Source organism: Ambystoma mexicanum, chromosome 2q (assembly GCF_040938575.1).
Source record: "Ambystoma mexicanum isolate Mex_15411 chromosome 2q, UKY_AmexF1_1, whole genome shotgun sequence".
Lineage (NCBI taxonomy): Eukaryota > Metazoa > Chordata > Amphibia > Caudata > Ambystomatidae > Ambystoma > Ambystoma mexicanum.
Genome location: NC_090924.1, coordinates 1285416902 through 1285430234, shown reverse-complemented (window position 1 = coordinate 1285430234; position 13333 = coordinate 1285416902). Strand labels below are relative to the sequence as shown.

At 47.8% G+C, this 13333-nt stretch overlaps 1 protein-coding gene across 3 annotated transcripts in view; it reads left to right on the top strand.

Annotated features, from left to right (window-relative positions):
* The window catches only part of DNAJC13 (DnaJ heat shock protein family (Hsp40) member C13), a 2820731-nt gene that overhangs the window by 1937778 nt on the left and 869620 nt on the right, over positions 1-13333 (top strand). The window lies entirely within an intron of this gene.

The following is a 13333-nucleotide window of genomic DNA, read 5'->3' as shown; positions in this document are numbered from 1 at the left end:
AGATCACATGCTGTGCATAGGCCGACATCTAGTGAAAGCTGCGGAGTATTAGTTTGTTTTTCGAAACTCGAAAATGGGCGTCGACACAGGCGTGCCAGTAATACTATCCCTAGTGTGACGTCCACTGTACCCAAGATCCCTCACGCCTCTAGGATCCTCAGATTGTTTTTTTCCGCCATACTGGTCGGAAGCATCTTGCGGAGTCCCCTGGCCTTAGCCATACTTTTGCTAATTATTGAAGTTTAAAATTATTTATTTACATCCTTCCCCACCCCAACGTCGACACTCGACGACGGCTGGAGAAGACATCGACCGTCGGCTGCTGCACAACGGATCTGGGCCTCGGAAGGCCGCTGGCCTCGGCCCGGGCCTAGTAGGCCGCTGGCCTCGGCCCTGCAAGTAGGGAGAGTGGAGGTGGTACATACTCTTCACTCTTGGTATATAGGTACACCTTATATATTTCCTACACTTACCAGCCCGCTGCCTCAAGGTGCGTATGGAGGGTACCCCTTTCCAATTCTGCCCCAAGTGCAACCGCAAATACCCTTGGGTCGACAGGCACGCCACGTGCAATCTCTGCTTGCCGAGGGACCACCCCGAAGCAAACTGCAGAGCGTGTAGTAGGTTTAAGCCTAAGACACTTAAGGACCGTTCGACAAAGCGTTGGGCCCACCACGCCAGGCAGGCGGCCATGGCAGCGGAGGGCGCCTTCAGCGATGGCAGCGACGCCGTACTTTCGGACGGCGAGGGCATTACGGCGTCGAAAGACTGCCGAGCGCAGGTCCCCGACCTCGGAAGGTTGTCCGGCAGGGCGGCTATGGGGAAGACCCCCGGCGACGCAAGCGCTACACACCCTGCACACACTAAGCACACTAAGTCCAACCGAAACCTCGACGACGTCGACTTCTCGGAAAGAGGCACAGATAGAACGGTCCGACTCGGTGTCCTCTGGGCGCTCTCGATCGAGATCGCCTCATGACGCAAGGCAATCATCCACTCTTGCCAAGAGTGCCTCGCTCCCTAGATTAACGGAAGTTCGATCGTCGGAAGACGAAGACGACTTCCACCCCCAGGCCGCGCTCCAGGAGACCGAGGCCGCAGTTAACACCAGCGAGGCCCCACGCTCGAAACACACAGATACCTCTCCCGACCCTCGACGCCAGGCGTCGAAAGTCTCTGGGGCCTCCAAGGGGCAGGGAAAACATTTTTCCACGCACAGGGAGGGGGGGAAACAGCGGAAAGCACAGCCTTCCACTCCTGTAAGACCATCCTTCCACCCTAAGCAGACAGACAAACACAAATCTACTGGGACATCAACAACCAGCAAGGGTAACCTTGATAAGTCCTCTAAGTTGCCTACTAAAGTCATACCCTGTTCCAAACAATGGTCCAGTGAAGACATAGACAGGGTCATGTCAAGGATGTCTTCCTTAGCTGATTTTTATGACAAAAACCCAGAACATTTCCTTTCGTATGACCCTCAAGGGGCCACACCCTCAGGCTCCTCTGATCCTATCCCCCTAAGTAAAAAGGCCCGGTTCGAAAGACCTGAACCCTTCGAGGTGCAGCCTTACTCTACTCCATACTCTACTCCACACCCCAGATACCAAGGACAGCCTTTCCCTGAAGGGGACCAGGAGTTTGAAATTATGGAGGAACAAACCGGGACTGAATACTATGCGGATGATGAGGACCTGGAGGAGGTAGAAGATGAGCAGGAAATTTACAGAGTAGAATCCCCGGTAGAGAGCGAAGCCCCAGTTACCGACTCGCCAGTTGATAACCAGCCCCTCCTTAATGAAGTTCTCGCTCGCGCAGCAGAACATTTTCACATCGACACCCACGGTGTACAGGAGGAAAGGGACTTCGCAGAAGAGTTGGTGGGAGAGAGGAGGCCGGTCGCTCAGACCATCCCGATCCTTAAATCCATCCAACTAGAATAGATCCATCCCTGGTGAATCCTAACCTCACCAGAGCCGTCAACCCCAGAGTCGAAAAACTTTTTCGGGCAGCCCAGTCTGACACTCTTTATATAAGAGGACATCTTAAACCAGACTCCCTAGTGATTACCAACACTCGGAAGAGGGCTGGGACACCCTTATCGTCGTCAGAAGCTCCTCCCGACAAGGAGAGCAAAAGACTGTACGGGTTTGGCAGGAAGGTAGCCTCAACGTCCGCCTACCAAGCAAGGATTGCAAACTCCACCACCCTGTTGGCAAGTTACAACTGCCATCAATGGGAAGAGGTCGCGGCGCTCATAGCCTCTGCTCCTGAACCGTTAAAGGGCCAGTTGGCTCGGATCTCGGCAGAAGGGAGAGCCGTGTCTGGGTGCATATTAAAAGCAACTTTCGACGCCGCGGACAACGCAGGAAGATTGATAGCAGAAGGTACTGTTATCAAGAGACATGCGTGGTTACGGCAGTCGGGGTTCAAAACAGAAACCCAGGCTTCATTAATAGACAAGCCGGTGGAACCCGATCTATTGTTTGGGAAAGCGGTCGAAGACGCACTTAAGAATGCCAAGGACGAATATGATACTCTCAAATCCCTTGGCCAGCTTACCAACAAACCCCCTAACCAGAGGGGGAACAGTAATTTTCGTCGCCCACGCGGCCAAAATTCACAAAGAGGTAACTATGCGCAAGGACAGGGTACACAATGGAACAACAACCAGCAGTCTACCCAAAGTTACGGCAGGGGTAACAAGAGAGGTCGTGGAAGAGGCAGAGGCAGCCCCAACAAGGGAGGTGGCACGCCTCCACCAAAGCAGTGACGCTCAGTTCAGGGTCCCTTCTCACGCAACCCCAGTAGGGGGACGCATTTCCAACTTCACCCAGGCTTGGGAAGGGATCACCTCAGACAGATGGGTGCTGTCAACAGTGTCCACAGGATATTGTATAGAATTAATGCAGCGTCCCCGGAACCACCCCCCACGACAAAGAATAAACTCCTTAGAACATCAGAAGATCCTTCTCGAGGAGATCGCCATTCTGCTAGAAAAGGACGCGATAGAACTCGTCCCAGGACACCAGGTAAACAAGGGTATCTATTCAACTTACTTCCTTGTGCCAAAGAAAGATTTGACAATGCGCCCAGTATTGGACTTACGGCCTGCCAACAAGTATGTCAAGCCCCAAAAATTCCGTATGACCACGCTACAAGAGGTAATCCCCCTCCTAAAAAAGGGGGATTACATGGCAACCTTGGATATGAAAGATGCTTATTTTAATATTTCCATGCTCCCAGCGCACAGAAAATACTTGCGCTTCAAGGTGGACAGTCGCCACTACCAATTCAAGGTGCTGCCCTTCGGGATAGCTTCAGCACCAAGGGTATTCACCAAGGTACTGGCGGTGGCAGCTGCACACCTACGCAGGGAGGCAATCCCAGTGTACCCATATCTGGACGACTGGCTCATAACGGGGGAAACCCCAGGAATTTGCAGGTCAGACATTCAGAGGACTATCGACCTCCTCCACGAATTAGGCTTCTCTATCAACTAGAAGAAGTCAAGTCTGGTGCCAAGCACCTCAAAACAGTTCCTAGGAGCAATCCTAGATACTCAGAAGGGGTTGACCTTCCCTTCGGAAGAGAGAATTCGGAATATACTACTGCAAATTCCACATTATCAGTCAGGTCAACAAATAACGGTACGCAAAGCAATGCGGTTACTGGGCATGATGGCGTCATGCATTTACCTGGTCCCCCATGCGCGTCTGCGCATGCGTCCCATGCAGGAATGGTTGGCGAAACAGTGGTCTCAGGCAAGTGGTCAGTGGGACGATCTAGTGGTCGTTGCGCCAACACTCGTACAGAGCTTTCACTGGTGGACAAGAGAGAATCTCGCAAGGGGAAAACCCTTTTACGATCCCGAAGTACAGGCAGTGGTGACTACAGATGCATGCCTGACTGGGTGGGGAGCTCACCATCTCCACCACACAGCTCAGGGTCTCTGGTCTCACTCAGTAGCCAAGAACCACATCAACCTGCTAGAGCTTCTGGCAGTATTCCGAGCGCTTCGGGCGTTCGAGCCCCATCTGCTAAACTTGTCGGTGCAGATCCGGACGGACAGCACGACAGCCATGTTCTATCTGAACAAACAAGGAGGGACTCGTTCGCCAAATCTGTCCAAGCTTGACCAGAAAATCTGGATATGGGCACTCAGACGGAACATTTTCCTGTCATCACAACATGTTCCAGGGGAGCTCAATTCCTTAGCGGATGCCCTAAGCAGAGACTCCCTCCCAGAAGAACACGAATGGGTCCTTCACAGAGATATCGTAGAAGATCTCTTCTCTCAGTGGGGTTTCCCCACTATAGACCTATTCGCCACAAGCGAAAACAAACAATGCCCAGGATTTGCATCCAGGTTCCCCCAGCCAGACTCCCAAGGGAACGCCCTGTGGATGAACTGGTCAGGGATGTTTGCGTACGCTTTTCCACCAACTCCTCATCAGGAAGGTGGTGTACAAGATGAACAAGGAATCGATGACGCTCATCCTAGTTGCTCCCATGTGGGCGAGACAACCATGGTTTCCACACCTACGCAGGATGGCGGTGTGCGAGCCCATCAAACTCCCAGCCTGGTACAACCTACTGTCCCAGCATCAAGGTCAAACAGTGCACCAGGTACCCAACTCTATGAACCTGGCAGCATGGCTGCTGAGGTCATAGAGTTTGGGCATCTCAATTTACCACAGAGGTGTATGGACATCCTAAAAGAATCCAGGAAACCAAACACAAGGCACTGTTACTTTGACAAGTGGAAGAGATTCGTTATTTGGTGCCAAAATAAACAAATCAACCCAGTTGATTGCACTCCTTCCAACGTTGTAACATACATGCTCCACCTGCTGGACGCAGGTTTGGTTTTTAACTCTCTGAAGGTACACCTGGCAGCCCTCTCGGCTTACACCACATCCCATAACAAAGTATCGTGGTGGAAAGTACCAGTAGTTAAAGCCTTCATGGAAGGAGTAAAGAGACTTCACCCTCCTATTTCGAACCCACCGCCAGGATGGGACCTCAATGTGGTGCTAGCTAAGCTCATGGGCCCCCCTTTCGAACCCATGCATAAAAGTAGTCTCAAACACCTGACTTATAAAACGGCCTTCTTAGTAGCCATTACCTCTATAAGAAGGGTCAGTGAAATTCAGGCTCTGTCAGTGCAGGATCCTTTCTTTACTATCCACAAAGACAAACTGGTTTTACGCACACACCCTAGGTTTTCACCTAAATTTATATCTAAGTTCCATGTAAACCAGTCCATCGAGCTTCCGGCTTTCTTCCAAAACCCGCAAAGCTCAGCTGAGGTGAAACTACACACCCTCGATGTGCGTAGGGCGGTCCTCTACTATGTAAATAAAACCAAACCGCTAAGGAAAACAGATCAACTGTTTGTCTCCGTAGCTACAGGCAGAGAGGGGGATCGCGTCTCTAAAGGCGCGATCTCGAAGTGGATTATCAACTGTATACAGCTGTGTTACTCTCTTTCTGAAAAAACTCTGCCTTTTACGCCAAGGGCCCATTCTACTAGAGGCATTGGGGCCACTCTGGCTTTCATTGCAAATGTTCCCCTCGACACCATTTGCAAAGCAGCTACTTGGAGCGCTATTCACACTTTTACTCAGCATTACTGCATTGACACTCATTCCAAGACAGATACACAAGTGGGACAAGCGGTTCTAAGACACCTGTTTGCTCATGACCCTTCTCACATCCCACCTCCTTCTTCTGGTACTGCTCGCTAATCTATGCACAGCATGTGATCTAAGCAGATTCCACAAGCCTCAGAAGAGATACATTACTCACCGTAATCGTATTTCTGATGCTTGGATCTGCTTAGATTCACATGCGACCCACCCTTCCTCCCCTCCGAGAGAAGGCGCATGATTGCTTGTAGTCTTACCTTTCTGTCTATCTGCTTGGATTATCTGTACTCACGCTACTCCTCATGCTTCCTCATGTCAGAAAAAATACAATCTGAGGATCCTAGACGCGTGAGGGATCTTGGGTACAGTGGACGTCACACTAGGGATAGTATTACTGGCACGCCTGTGTCGACGCCCATTTTCGAGTTTCGAAAAACAAACTGTAATACTCCTCAGCTTCCACTAGATGTCGGCCTATGCACAGCATGTGAATCTAAGCAGATACAAGCATCAGAAATACGATTACGGTGAGTGATGTATCCCATATATATATAAATATATGTATGTATATATATATATATATCTGTATATGTGTATATATATATATATATATATATATGTGTATGTGTATATATATGTATATGTGTATATATATGTTTATTATTTGATAATGCGCTCCAAACCCTGAGGTAGCCGGGCGCCGCATATACAAGATTACTTAAGCTTAAGTTATATACAGAGGATAAAAACATAATGACTCAAGAATGACAGAAGTAAATGAGAGGTTACCGGGGCAGACACCTGAGAAGAGAGAGGATTCACCTTATTCCTACGCTTTAATATAGAGGCTAGAAGAAACGTGTACCCAAAGTCCCACATAATGGGGAATGAATAGGCTACCACAATGTTTAAAGACGTCGTGGAAGGGGAACGTTTACACTCAATTAAGGGGTTATGATTAGAGGCAGAGATACGTGTCCAGCTGGTGTCCGTCTAGTCTGTTAAGTGTCTGTTTTACATGTTTCTCTGTTGTGACGTCACACATATGTATTGAACATTTTTGAGAAAACGGATTTAAAAATTTCATGTGATTTGATAGCTGAGACAGAATCGCACATGAATTGATGTTTCCTTAACAGATCGGTAGTATAAAATTTGGTGGAACATTTGGGTTGGAGCTTGCGATATTTTGTGCTTGCTCATATTGTCAGAAGTGGTTTAAACCACACGAAAACATTGACAAGTGTTATGTAAGAGGAAAGGGAACAGATTTAAGCATGGACGATATAACTCCATTGGCACACTTATGCAAGCAATTGCCAAAACACGCACCCAAGCTAAAGAAATATAGTACCGAGTGGGTTAAAAGTACCGCCCACAAGATGTTTATGCCATGGCCACAAAATGGGTCTTTATCTAAAGCCGTCTTACAACATATGACAACATATTTGCATGCCACATATACAGGCACGAAGTTAGAAAAACACCTTGCTGTTCTCGAGTTGTGGAAAATGTATGAACCGGGAAAGGAGGAAGAGCCACCAACAGATGGGATACTTAATGTATGCACAGAGGGGTGTGTGACGCCTACCGCGCCACCTGCCCCACCCGAAACGAGAGTTGAAGAAATTAAGGACGAGGGATTGTACCCACTGAGAGAACTTAAAGCAGCCACAGGGTACAGCAACCCCGCATATGAGTCACCTGCACATAGTAGTGATGAAAATCAAGGGAAAGATAAGGACAAAAATATTGCCTCTGTAGTCCCAAGGGACAAGGAGAGACGTGATAACGAAAGAAGAGATCGGGCACAAACAAGTGCGTGTCTCGACAAGGAGAGAGAAGGGAAGAGATGTAAGGGAAGCGAAGGTAGAGCTGATGAGATAGCATTCGTAAAAGACGTATGGATGGGAGGATAAATCCTATTGAAACTCGATGGGAAAGGCATTGATGACGCAAATCAAAAGGAGAGGTTAGACGAGACACAGGAGAAGGAAAGGGAGTTAAGAGATGAAAGGATAAGAAGGAAAGACAGGCAAAGGCGAGAACAGCTATATCGCGAAGAGCAAGAAAAACAGCTCAATCGCAACCCAAGAGCAGCCAATGATCAAGACAGACAGAAACAACAACGGTTAGAAGAAGAGCAAAGAGTACGTGAAAGAAGGATAAGGAGACGAAGAGATGGGGAAATTCGAAAGGCAGATGAATGTAGAAATGAAAAGATAAAGGAGGAAGATAGGGTCAGATAAGAGGCGAGGAAGCGCGAAGAATTTGATGACGATATCGAACGTAAGCAAAGACAAAGAGCACACAATCTTGAATATCTGGGGAGAGAGGTTAAAAAACCTGCTGCATTTGTAGATTGGGAAGACATCGAAGAATTCTTTCCTGCGTACGATTCAGTACCAGACACACCCAGGACAAATATTGACGATGACTTCGACACCAGAAGCATCGGAGAAACAATCGATAAAATATATGATGAAATGGGGCTAGAACAAATACCCCAAGGAGAGGAGGAAGACGAGCGCTTTGAAAGCACTCAGCTGTATGACACTGAGGATGTCACCCGAAGTAGTGGGAATAGGGAACAATCCCTGGCCAGATTAGAGATCAGTAGAAACCATGAAGACACAAGAAGTTGTGTGAATTGGGGACAAACAATGTCCGATTCCGAAAGGGAGGAGCGTGAGGAAAACAAGGGGGAGAGACAATAAGATGGTCAGATGCTAGCGAGTCCGCACCGAGGGCATCAGTCAGCCGCACAGTCTGACCGACATGAAGGAGTACCTCATGGTCAGAGGGGGGTGTCTTTACCACCCTATGTAGACAGACTAAGGACTTTGCCAGATAGACAGAGATGCAGGAATATTACCCCTGCAATAGACTGGAGAACAATGAGAGAAGAGAAAGAGGGCTACGCATTCCAATTTCCGCTACTAGAGAAGAGGGGAGTAAGACCACAATATATTCCATATCCACACATGGATCGGGAAAACTTGAAAAACAAGCTTCCAATGCTGACATCGGGAGCCGGAAAGTGGATACATGAGTTATAAAAAATGACAGGAGGAAACACGCTAGCTATAGGGGACATCATAGGTCTCCTGATCGCCATCCTTGGTGAGAGAGCAGATGATGTGTGGGCATGAGCAGGCTACCCTGGCGTAACCACAATTAATACCGCGCACGACGGAGCACCATTTAACAATTGTACAGCCGCAATATGGAAAGCGCTATGAGTGCTGTATCCAGATACTTCTGATATGGGAGCTATAATGACTCGAAAAATGAAAGAGTCTGAAGATCCGTTAATTTATATACAGAATTTCCAAGACTCATGGGTGCTCGAGACTCATGAATCCTGGACGAAATCTATACCTGTGTTTTACCATATACTGTGCCAATTGGTAGGAGTTGAGGCTAAACCTTGGGCTGAAATACAGTTGACTATCGCACATTATTGTAGACTGCTGCAGGAAAAGAATCACAAAAAGGAAGCAACTCGAAAGGATGAGGGAGCGAAATTGGTGCAGAAGAAATTATCAAAGTATGCCCTTGAAGGAGCCATTATAACTAGCACAGCTGAATCAAGCATGCAGCAGGTGGTTAGTCCACAACAAAATAATCAGGGTAACGTAGGGTTTTACCCACAGGGAAGAGGATTTAGGGGAAGAGGATGGCAGAGCAATCAGGGAGGTTTCCAAAATAATCAAGGAGGCTTCCAAAACATGCAAAATGGAAACCCGGATATGTCAAATGGGCAAATAATCCGACCACCGCCAGTATGTTGGCTGTGTGGAATGACAGGGCATTTGGCGTGCACATGTAGAAATCAAGGCATGATACAGAACGGCCAAGGAATGGGAGCAGGCATAGCGAATTCACCTGCAGTTTTACAACCGGGCTTTGCACAGAATCACACGGTGCAACAAGCGCCAGGAGGGCAACAAGGAGTGCAACCTCAGAGCAGGGGCAATTTTCCACAAGGGCAATCCCAACAGGCACTGTTGCAATTATCGCAGACGAGGAGTACAGGGCAGACCCAGAACCCTGGAAGGGGAAGTAACAATGGGAATGGGGAAAATCCACAAGTGCACAGTGGGCCAAACTTGTATATGAACTGGGACAGCTCACTGGGAACCCTAATGTGCTCTATCCTATCAGTGACACCAGACCCTCACAGGGAACCTAGTGTGGATGTCGTTATGGGGGTAAAGAATATTCTTTCCTAGTGGACACGGGTGCAACACACTCGTGCATACGTGAAGGCAAGTTTTCCTTGTCCGGCGTGGCCATAGATACTCAGAGTTTTACAGGAGCTCACAGTCAAAACAACAGTTGACTTCCCTTTACGAACACACTCCCAGTCTCCATAGGAGAGTGCGAAATGAATGTACCCCTATTATATTCACGTCAGACCCCAGTAAACATTTTGGGTCGAGACTTAATGACAAAGTTGAACATGACAATTGCGTTCACGGAGGAGGGCATAGTATGCTCCACTCCAGGAATGCACTACTCAAATGTATGTGAAGTGATTAGCGGATACTCAGGACACATAGCCATGAGGGCCATACCATTAGAGCCAGAAATGTTCGCATATGGCATTCAGGATTCACACTCAATAAATGATATTGTTGAGGCCGAGCTCCCATTAGTCCCTAACCCGCCTACAATTCTATGTAGTATACCTGTTGAGGCAAAATAATTCATGGTGATTGACTTGAAAAATAACCTCTCGTCATTCACGTTCAGACAAATGTGTCTGAAAAGCACGAGGCTGCCACAGGGGTACTGTGAGTCACCGTCTATTTTCAACAGAGTCCTGCAGATGGATTTGAGCAATATTGCACTAGAAAGTGTCGTCTTACAATATGTGGATGACATCCTAATTTGCAGCACCACAGAAGAGCAATGCAGGCACGATTCTGTTCAGCTATTGACTATACTGGCTGAGAAAGGATATAAGGTTGACAAGGAAAAGTTAGAATATTGTCAACAGGAAGTGCTGTACATAGGCCAGCTGATCTCACATGAAGGAAAGAAAGAGACCCCAGAAAGGGCTGAAGCCATATTGAACACAGCTAAGCCACACACGATAAAGCAAATGCAGAGCTTTGTAGGCCTGTGCAACTATGTTAGGGCATGGGTCTCCGACTACAGCTCTTATACTAAGCCTTTACTTCATGCCCTAAAGAAGGCCCAAGTGACGAAAGAAAAGATTGAATGGTCTGAAACCATGGAGAAAGGGTTTGCTGAACTCAAGAGAACTATTTGTACAGCTCCAGTTCTCGGAATTCCCAATTATGCAGAGGAATTTTACCTATTTTCACACACGAATGGCAGCGTCATGACGGCAATGCTCACTCAAAGAACCTTGTTGGGGTACAAGCCCCTGGCATATTACAGTGGGAATCTAGACCCAGTAATGAGAGGCCACTTCCCATGCGAACAGAGTTTAGCTGCCGCAGCGTTCGCCATAGAGAAGGTGACAACCATTGTAATGGGATGCTCCATGACAACGTACTTCGAGCACGCATTATTTGCCATTCTAGAGAAACCAAAGGGCACATTGACATCTCAGAGAGCTTCTGCTTATGAAGTGATCATATCAAACCCATCGATTAAAATAGTCCGATGTAAGATAGTAAACCCAGCTATGTTCATCGCAGAGCCGTCACTGATGGAGAGCCGATACATGACTGTGCAAATTACAAAGAATTCTATGATGAAATCCCCAGTGTGAAGGAAAATGCCTTGGCAGGAGGAGAGATCGTCTTTATTGATAGGTTTTCTAGAATCGACCAAAGTAATGGGCAAATATACACAGGCGTTGATGTGATAAAGCACACAGCAAATGGAGAGTTTCAAGTGCTTCTTAGTGCTCGAATACCATCTCATCATTCAGCACAGGCGGCAGAATTATTGGTGTTGATACTCACCATTGAGAATCACACGGTGTACAGTGACTCCGCCTATGTGACGTCAACAGTGCACGCAGGCTTAGCACGCTGGAAAAGGAGGGGTTACCTCCGAGCAGACGGCAAACCAGTGGAGCACGCAGCCTTATTGGACAGGCTGATTAAGGCACTGCAGCTCCCAGTGGTCATAGCAGTCGTGAAATGCGCCATCCACACCAAGGGGACAGATTTTATCTCGCGCGGAAATTAAGCAGCAGACACTGAAGCCAAGCATATGGCATCAAAAAGTGAGACGGTTATGGCAGTGGAAGCTATCCATGCCAATGGACTAATGATGCTTACACAAACCGCACCTGAGGGTTACAGCAATTTGGGGCAAACAAGGGGAGGCACCGCAGGAAGAGAAGAACCTGTGGAAACATCGAGGGTGTTCTTTAAACCCCTCTGACAGCTTGTGGCGACAAGACAGCACTGGTAAACCAGTAATGCCTTTAGCCCTATTAAAAATAGCGCTGGAGCAGTTGCATTACCCGGCGCATGAGACAAATGAGAATCTAGCAGCAACGCTTGCGGAAGACTGGTTCATACTGAATTTAGCTGAGCATGTTGCATTCTTTATGGCAAACTGAATAATCTGCAAGCAAGGAGTCATCCCCAGGCCAAATGGGCCTTTTCAGCAATTACTTCGACATGATTCAAGTATGCAACGGGTACAGATACTTAATTGTTGTGGTGTGTCCATTCTCTAGATGGATAGAGGCAGGTCCATGTACACACCCAGACTCTACCTGTGCGGTCACATTTTTAGTGAGGGAAGTGTTCCCCAGGTGGGGTGTGTGCGAAGTCATGAGATCAGGTAATGGCCCTCACTTTAATTCATTATTTGAGCAGATTAGCTTGCTGCTTGGTATAAAGCACAAGTTCTCGTCGGCGTATCATCCACAAGGTAATGGGGTCTGTGAGAAGCTCAGCGGCTTGTTAAAGGAAAGGATAGCCAAGTTGAAGCTTACTCTAAAGTAGGGATGGTTGCACTGCCTTCCACTGGCACTGTATGCTCTTTGGAACCAACCCGGCTCCGATTATCATCTTACGCCACACGAGATAGCCACAGGAAGAAGAATGAGAACTCCCCTAACACTCCGAGATAGAGCTAGATGTGATGCCCAGTCAACAGGAGAGGTTTTAGGGTCTGAAATGCAAAACTATCTGAACTGCATGATATCTTGCCTTACTGTAATTTCAGACCAGCTGCAGCAACGATGAAAAGGATGCAGCGCAGCACAGAACACAGAAGGAGACACTACATCAGACTCAGTTCAAGGTCTACGTGTTCCACTCGTCTTCCCTGGAGACACCGTCCTTGTGAGAAACCATGTAAGGAAAAGGTAAGACGAGCCAAGTTTCAACGGTCCTTTTATCGTAGAGGACTGCACTCCGAGCTACAGGGCAGGAGAGCGTGGATTTTTCTCAGTGATATCAAACCCTACATCGGAGAAGGCCCCCTGCCTGCACCCCAACGAGAGGAATCGACGAGCAAGAACCACAGCACGTGCAGATGAGATCTATGATGAGGAAGGAGGATGCATGGCCAGCAAAGTAAAGACAAAGAACCTTTTGCAGGTTGTGGCTTAAATTGGACACTTCCTCTAAGCCAAAAAGGGGATAAGGACATAAAAAATGGACACTCTGTGCATCCTAGTTGCAAGGTGAAGAAGAAAAATTGCATGCATAAGCCACAACATATTCTGTTGATTTGAA